The following is an 8859-nucleotide window of genomic DNA, read 5'->3' as shown; positions in this document are numbered from 1 at the left end:
TTTTTGAGACTGTACAAAAGAAAAAGCTGTGACCAAGAGGTCAGTCTGAGTTTGCCCACTGAAATCTCAGGACAAGCTGATGTTTCTGTCTGTGTCTTGTTCTTCAGTTCTTTCCTTTCCTTTTTGTTATTTCATTTCCACTTCAACCGTTTCCTCAGGTGAGCCTGCTACAGGTGCGTGTCAGAGGGCGGAGCTGCAAAGGGAGCCGGCCATCTAGGCGTTTGGGACAAAGGCAACCGACACAAGTGCACGCCGTGCCAGGAAGGTGCTGCGGTCAAGCAACACTTCGGAGTTATCGCTTCTCGGCCTTTTGGCTAAGACTGCGATCGCCTCCTGCCGTTAGTGGGAATCCTTGCCTGTTGTGGCATTGGTTTCTACTATCATTGGGGAGACTATTTCTTTGTTCCTTATGTAAAGTGCTTCAACTGATTATAGTTGCTAGATCTTCACAGCCAGGAAATCACTGTCGTGGTGAAAGGTAAGTGTTTGTTCCTTCACTTATTGTATATTTTATTGTCTATTTGTTTTAGGGCTTTTATTCCTTTTAAAGGTTTTAGTTCGTTTGAGCCTTTTCACAGGTGGTGCCTCCACCATGTCGGCTAGCCATGCCGGCATGCGGAGGCACCACAGTGTCCGATTCAACCTTAAGGTTGTGGATGGAAAGCTCCTGGAGATGTCGAGGTTAGACTTCTCCAGGAGACTTGTTCAGAAAGCCTTGGGTTTTAGCCCGGAACAGTTAAATTGCATTTTGACCCTACCCTTTAACAAAGGCTTTGACCTTAGTTTCTGTACTGCCATGCTGCTAAAAGAGTTTTGGACACGCTTCGAAAATGTGAAACTCCAGTTTGATGCATTTGAAGTTGAGAAACTGACTGACAATACCTTGAAAACGGTTATTGTCAGAATGTTCAATGAAACTGTCAATGCAGATGACATTTGTTTATGGCTGGGGAGATATTGCACTGTTAAAGGCCAGGCTATCAAAGTGAGAGATGAGGATGGCATTTGGAACTGTGCCTGGAGGGTCCCCATCCAACAATGGCAAGACCCCCAGGGCTTTCAAGGCCTGAAACATCTGCCATCAGTGATAGTTCTGGGGAACAACAGGGGCTATATTTATAACCAGGGTCAGTCCAAGCTTTGCCGCAAGTGTGGCGGGCATGGGCATCTTGCAGAAGCGTGTAAGCAGGTAGTATGTGGGAAATGCAGAGAAATTGGGCACACCTTCGAGGAGTGCACCAATGGCAGAAAGTGCAAACTTTGTGGGGAGACAAACCACCTCTTCAGAGATTGCCCAAAATCTTTTGCCAACAAACTGAAGGCTGCGAAGGGAAAGGACACAGAAAAGGACAAACAAAATGGACGAGAGGAACCGGTAATTGAGCTAATTGAAGAAGCTGGGCAGGAAAACTCAAATCTCCCGCCAAATCCTGTGATTGGAGGAGAGGGATCAGGTGAGGCGGGAGCAGGGGAGGGGCCTGCAACACTCACAACAATGGAGAGTTCCGAGGAAGATGAGGTGATGCAGGCAGAGGGCGGAGCTAGTTCAGAATGTGGAGAAGTCCAACCACAGAATGATAGCGATGATGCCTCCCTCCCCGGGGCCCAGCAAATTAAGAGGCCTGCATCAGAATTGTCCTCTGATTCGCCAATTGTTTCAGAGAAGAGGGGAAAAGCTGGGATATCCTCAGACAATTCTTCTGTGGAGGAACCCAGAGTTTTCCCCCTCAATTTCCCAAATGAGGTCTCTTTTTTAACATTAGCTCTGCAATCAACCCCTAGGGACACAAAACTTAACTGTACCTTACAGCAGAGGCCAACGCCCAGAGTCCGACCGGGGAATCGAGCTCGACCCCTTCACTTCTCACCCATAGAAGGGAAAGCGGAGCTCAATTCACATGAAATTGGATAACGATTCCTCATTTTATCTTATTTAATGTTTTAAATCACGCTTTTAGCCTTTTTAAACTTTCATACCTGATGTTTTTTCTCCTTTTAACCATATTCATGACACTCACCTTCTCAACTATTAATGTTAGAAGTGTGAAGTCGAGAGTTAGAGCCCAGAATGTCTTGTCCTTTCTTAATGCTTTTGAGTCGGATGTGTTTTTATTACAGGAATGTGGCCTACCATTTTTAAAACAATACAAACAGTGGGAGGAGATGTGGCCACAAATATCAATATGGAGTGGATCCAACCAGAATAAGAATGATGGAGTGGCCATTTTAATTAAAAACCCTAATGTTCTGGTGAAGGGCAGCACTGTGGTGAGAGACGGTCGGGCAATTTTAGCACAACTGACTTTTATGGGACAAGATTTTAAACTCTTAAATATTTATGGTTTTAACGAAAGAAATGACCGGTATGATATTTTAGAGGACTTGCAGTCCCACATGTTGGGTAGAACACCTTTAATGGTGGGAGGAGATTTTAATTGGATTTTAAATAGGAGAGACAGAAAAGGCGCAGGGGAAGATTTTAAAGTGGATAAAACATCGGTTTTATTACAGGGCATATGCAAGGATTTTAAACTTCAGGACTGTTTTAAAGCCATGCATCCCAGAGAGGAGGGCTTCACCTGGTTCAGTGGTGATGGCACCAGAGCCTCTCGCATTGATTATATTTTTACACGGGATTGCCCACCGACCGATGCTAGATTGACCCCTGTTTTCTTTTCTGATCACTTGATGCTATCCTGCACCCTACCACTCTCCCCGGGTGTGACATCAGGAAGAGGTCTGTGGAAGCTCAACTGCTCCCTTTTAGAACAAGAAGATTTGGTTAGTCAGTATAGGGAGCAGTACCGCGAGTGGCAGACCCTTCAAGACTTTTACGATACACGTGCACACTGGTGGGAAATGGTGAAGGGAAGGACCCAGACTTTTTTTAGACAGGCAGGAAAGAAAAAAAAGAACAAGGAAAATAGACGCATGATGGGACTGCAGAAACGATTACAGCGTTATTTTAAACTGAACCAACACGGCATAGTTTTTACTGAGGAGATTAAACAAATAAAAGCAGAGATGTCAGTTTTAGCAGAAATTAAAAGTAAGGGCATCATTTTAAGGAGTAAGGAACGGGAAATTGAGGAAGGGGAAAAGTGCACAAGGTACTTTTTTAGGAAAATTATAAATAAGGGGGGGACTATTCTAAAACTAAAAAGGGAAAATGGATGCACAAGTGGAAACACAGAAGAAATAAAAGAGGTCGTTGAAAACTTTTACACACACCTCTACCAAGAAAAAATTATCCACATAGACACCATGACGGAAGTTTTAAATTCCATTCAAAACAGGGTAAAGGAAAATGTGCTTTTAACTCAAAACTTTAGTGTCTTAGAATTAAATAAATGTCTGGCAAGCTTTAAGAGAGGGAAGTCCCCAGGACAGGATGGACTTCCTCTAGAATTTTACTCGACTTTTTGGGACATTTTAGCACCTGATTTACTTGCTGTTTTTATGGAATTTGAGCAACTTGACTGACTTCCTGACGGTTTTAGAATAGGGATAGTGACTCTTTTTCACAAAAATAAGGACAAAACTGACTTGAAGAATTTGAGACCTATCACACTTTTAAATCTTGACTGTAAACTTTTTAGTAAACTTTTAGCCTCACGTCTGTCTTTGTTTTTAGAAGATGTGATTCACCCGGATCAAGCCTGTGCCATTCCGGGGAGGAAGATAACCGACAGCCTCGTACTGATCCGAGATACCATCTGTTACGCGAGAGACAGAAACATCAGGCTGGTAGTCTTAAATTTAGACTTTGAGAAAGCCTTTGATCGGGTCTCGCACCAGTACCTATTCCAGGTACTGCAAAAAATGGGGTTCCCGGAAAGGTTTGTAGCTTGGGTGGGAATGCTGTACCGGGGTATTACCAGCAAATTTGTTGTTAACGGGCATCTGACAAAAGCAGTCAACATTAACTGCGGTGTCCGTCAGGGTTGTCCGTTATCTGCCCTCCTCTATGTTACCTGTATCGAACCACTGGCACAGATCTTGAGAAGGGACCAATGGATCAATGGACTAAGAATCCCGGGGAGTGGAGGACTCGAGACAAAATGTATTTTATACATGGACGACGTGAATATTTTATGTACTGACCTTTTATCTGTCAACAGGACGCTGGACTTGACCGACTGGTTTGGACGGGCATTTGGGTCAAAATTGAACCAACTTAAGACCCAAACCCAGTTCTACGGACCATGGACAGCAACGGAAATAACTGGACTCCCTCTGACTATTACCCAGACTGACCAAAAAATACTTGGGATCAAATTTGATAGGGAAGGGGGGGGGGGGCATCCAATTGGCCGGTCGTTGTAGGGAAAGTGAGACAGAGACTAGGATACTGGGGACTTAGAGGACTGACCATGGAAGGAAAGGTTTTAATCATCAAGGCAGTGATTATACCTTTGTTTTTACTTGTCAGCTCTGTTTTTATCCCACCCAGGAGGGTACTTTTAGATTTAGAACGAGCCATCTTTTATTTTCTGTGGGGCTCCAAGTGGGAGAGACTGAGGAGAGCTATAATGGTGAAACCCAAAGACAAAGGAGGAAAAGGAGTGCCTGACCTCTACCTGTTTTTGGGAAGCAGATATGCAACAATGCATGTCGCGTCTGCTGCTGGCCCATCTGGAAATCCCAAGACGACAGCGATGATACGTTTCTGGATGGGCTCTTATCTGAGAAGACTGAAAATCTTACCCACAGATCTGAAAGTACCTGTGTCTTTTAACCTACCACCAGCCTATTGTTTTATAAAGACCTTTTTAAAGCATTTTGATTTGGAGACACAGGAGTTGCGTATTTTAACCAATCACCGTTGTCTGATCTCGATTGTGCAGGAGCGGGAGCCAGTGTGTCCAGTGCGGCGGCTCGCATTCGGTGAGCCCTCTACAGTTTGGCGCAATGTGAACCATTCCGCCCTCCCAAACAGACTCCAGGACCTGTCATGGATGGTGGCTCATGAGATCCTCCCGGTCAGGTCCGTCATGCACTCCCGAGGAATGTCGGCGATCTCTACCTGCCCCCGACAAGGTTGCGGTGCACCTGAGTCGGTGAGGCATCTCTTCTGGGAGTGCAGCGCTGCCGTAGACCAGTGGGCAATGGCCGGCTCCTTGCAATTCCCGTACTTGCCAGCAAGGGAGGTCCTAACAGCACAGCTAGTGCTGTATGGGGTGAGCCAGAGGGCGAGCCTGAAAGGAAGGGATTTTGCCAAGCAGTGGCTCGCCCTGACCGCCATCAAAGACGCTATGTGGACCTCCAGGAACTTGCTGGTAAGAAAGCACAAGCAGATTCCCCCCCCGCGGCTGTGCTCCAGATGGCTGCAGCAACGGTTCAACTGGCCGGGGCTGCAGGCGGCGGGCCTGGGATAGAGCCGCGGGGAAGTATCGCCTCTGTGCCCATTCGGACGAAGGAGCCGGAGCCACACACGGAAAGGTCAAAGCAGCAACGGCCTGGCTCTCCGGGCGAGGCTGGTGGGAAGGAGCAGCAGGGGGGGATCCCCTCTGAGCACTGACAGGAACCCGAGAGAGCTACTGTTTGGGTCGGCGAAATGAGTCATCATTGGTAGGGACTCACCCCGCTTAAGTACTGTGAAGGAATTGGACAAGTTTTTTACCTAACGCACTCCTCTTGAAAGACTGAACATGGACATTGAATGCAGTCACTCACACTGGACCATAAGCCTTTTACCTAAGGAAATGTGGATTTTATCGTTTTTACCTTTTACAATTGTTTAGAAAACCGGTTTTAAGGTTGCTTATTTATTGAATTGTTGCATGTAATGGTGATATGTATGTTGTAAAAGTGTAATGTGAATATTGGAAGCTTATGTTGAGATGATCCAGTGTCAATAAATCTTTTCGAAAGAAAAAAATCTGTTGTTATCAGTATCCGCAACGTCCTGATCCCAAGGTGGCGATGGCGGCATCCGCCACTTTCCAATCAGCTGAGAGATCGTTTGGGTTAAACGTAAAGAATGCTCTGCGTTTCCAAGTAAAGGACAAAGACATCATGCTGAGCAGAGTTACCTTTGGAAGAAATGTCCTGTTCGACGTTTTGAAGCTAAACCCAGAAGACATCTTCTTTCTGCAGCAAAACTCCAGAGACGGATACTATGACGTGACTTTTAACACAAGTACACGAATGGAGGAAGCACGTGAGGTAGCTGCACAACAAGGTAGCCCAGCGTTGATGGCCTTCCATGTTTCATCATTGTCCAGAAACAACATTCGGATTGTGACAGTCCATATGTTCAACCCTTGGGTGAGCGAAGAGACAATACGCTATTTCCTTGGTAGGCATGTTACAGTCCTACCTGGCGTAAGAGAGATCAAAGACGCCTTGGGAATTTGGACTGGAAAGAGACAGTTCCGGGTCCAGTTAAAAGAAGACATTAACGGATACGATGGCTTTGCCCACCCCCCAGCTGCCTTCACCATCGGCGGAAACCGGGGTTTCCTCATGTATGCAGGCCAGTCGAAATTCTGTCGGAGATGCAATACCGCAGGTCATGCTGCAGAGACCTGTACAAACTCCAGATGTCGGAACTGTGGAGAGTTGGGTCACTACAAAAAAAAATGCCAGAAAGAAAAGTGCTGTCATTTGTGTGACTCACCTGGACACCTAGCTAAAGACTGCCCTAAACCTTCTTACGCTGGGGCCACAAAAGGCAACATGGAGACAGATCCCAAGCTGAGAAACATCGAGCTGGTGATACAGGAGATTCACAAAGAGCGGGCGGAAAAAGAGGAACTACAAGCAGTGGAGGGATGTGAGGACCAGATCAACATGGAGGGAACTGTGGCAGCTGAGGAAGATGGAAGAGGTAAAGGTGAGCAGCAACCGGACAAGTGGAAAATCGTGGAAAAAAAAAAAAGTCCAAGAAGAGGAAAGTCACCACCAGTCCCGATACTGTGTCTCCAGGCCCAACATCGGTACCGCTGCCACCTGACTCCAGCCCCAGCTCCCAGCAACAAGAGAGCGATTTTGCTGACGAGGAGTCAGCTGAAAACGATTCCCAGCCTTCCAGCGCCAGCACGGTGTTTCCCTCCGGTGGTGTCCTGGCTGTTTCCCTCAGCCAGGACGTCCCAGAGGGCAACAGCAAGGACAGACCCTCCCCTGCCCCTCTTCCCCAACTTTTTCCCCCTCTTAACATAATCAAAATCTTATATAATGCTGTTGGAAGTAGAATAAACATGAATGGAAATCTAAGTCCATGGGTCAAACAATATAGAGGGGTTAGACAAGGATGTGCATTATCAGTCCTATTGTATATTTTATATGCGGAGCCTTTAGCGTGCGCAATCAGAAACAATACAAGAATCAGGGGTATTCAATTACCTGGGGGTGAGACTGTCAAATTATATACACAAATATTGTGATGATTTGGTACTATTTTGTAATGCTGATCGAAGTCTTGCTGAAGTCATGAGTGTCATGGATGAGTATTCAGAGGTCTCAGGTTCAAAAATAAATAAAACAAAATCACAGATCAAATATTTAGGTAAATGGGAAAATAGGACTGAAAATCTACATGGGATGTCAGTATGTACGGGTCCAGTTAATATACTGGGAGTTAAGCTTCATAAAACTGAAGAAGATGCGCAGTTAAATTGGGACTCAAAAATTAACAAAGTAAATACAAAATTAGCTTTTTGGAAAAAAAGACATCTGACATTTACCGGAAAAGTGCTGGTGGTGAAGGCAGATATATTGCCTAGTTTACTGCACCTGGCCTACGTTTTCAGTTTACCAACAGGCTTGGGAAAAAAATTAATCTCAATGATCTTTAATTTTTTCTGGAATGGGTATGAATATATAAAGAGAGAGAGAATTTACCAGCCAATAGAGGCAGGAGGGAAGGATTTAACATGTATCCCTTTGAAATTGGATGTTTTGTTTTTTTCTTCTTTGGTTAATTTGCTGTCAAAGGAGTGTTCACATAAGTGTCAATGTTTGTTAAAATTTTGGTTGAGTTTTCCTTTACGTGCTTTGGTTAAATGGGATAACCGATTGCCAAAAGCAGAGACCTTTCCACAACATTTTGGAAAGATGGTTAAGTGGACCAAAAAGAATCCTGAATGTTTTGATGAGAAGTTAAGAGAAAATCATAAACTGCTATATCATGAATTAGTCATCAAACAAGCACCATCTGAGATAATGAGTATCCCTGCAATAACTTGGACCAGATCACATCCAAAAGAGCTGGATAACAGATTAAAAGATTTCAATTGGTTAATTTTACACAGAAGGTTACCAGTCCGTGAGACTTTGTATAATCATAGGTTAACAAAAAGCAAAATATGTCCCAGAGGAAAATGTAACATGGTAGAAACAATTGCACACGTATTATGGGAATGATCCTTTGCACAGTCCACATGGCAAAAACTAAAAACTGGTTTCCCCTGTTTGAAAAATGTGGATTTTTGTGAGATGAGATTATTTGGAACTGAAAAAAGTTGAAAAGTGTTCCAATTTTGTTCCAATTTTGTCGTTAATTTCCTTGTCAAAACTTAAGTTGTGGGAGGCTAGATGTAAGCTAATCAAAGAAACTTTTATATGGACAGAATATAGTTTGGTGCAAGTAATTAAACAAGAAATGGAAAAAAGATACTGTTTTGAGGTCCTGCATCCGCCATCAAAACAAGATGGAAAATTATTTTCACTGATTTACGAAACTGGGTAGCTGTTGTGATGCTTGCTAATCTTACTGGAATAGCCCTATTGTTTTCAATTTATATTGGGTGTGCTTCCGGCTTGTTTGGTTTTATTTTTTTTGTTCCTTTTGTGTCCTGTTTTTTGTGATCTTGTGTGTGTATTTTACCGTTTATTGGCTTGTGCCCAATCCCACAA

This window comes from Cololabis saira, chromosome 4 (genome assembly GCF_033807715.1).
Source record: "Cololabis saira isolate AMF1-May2022 chromosome 4, fColSai1.1, whole genome shotgun sequence".
Taxonomy (NCBI): Eukaryota; Metazoa; Chordata; class Actinopteri; order Beloniformes; family Belonidae; genus Cololabis; species Cololabis saira.
Note: the sequence above shows the minus strand (reverse complement) of the source record.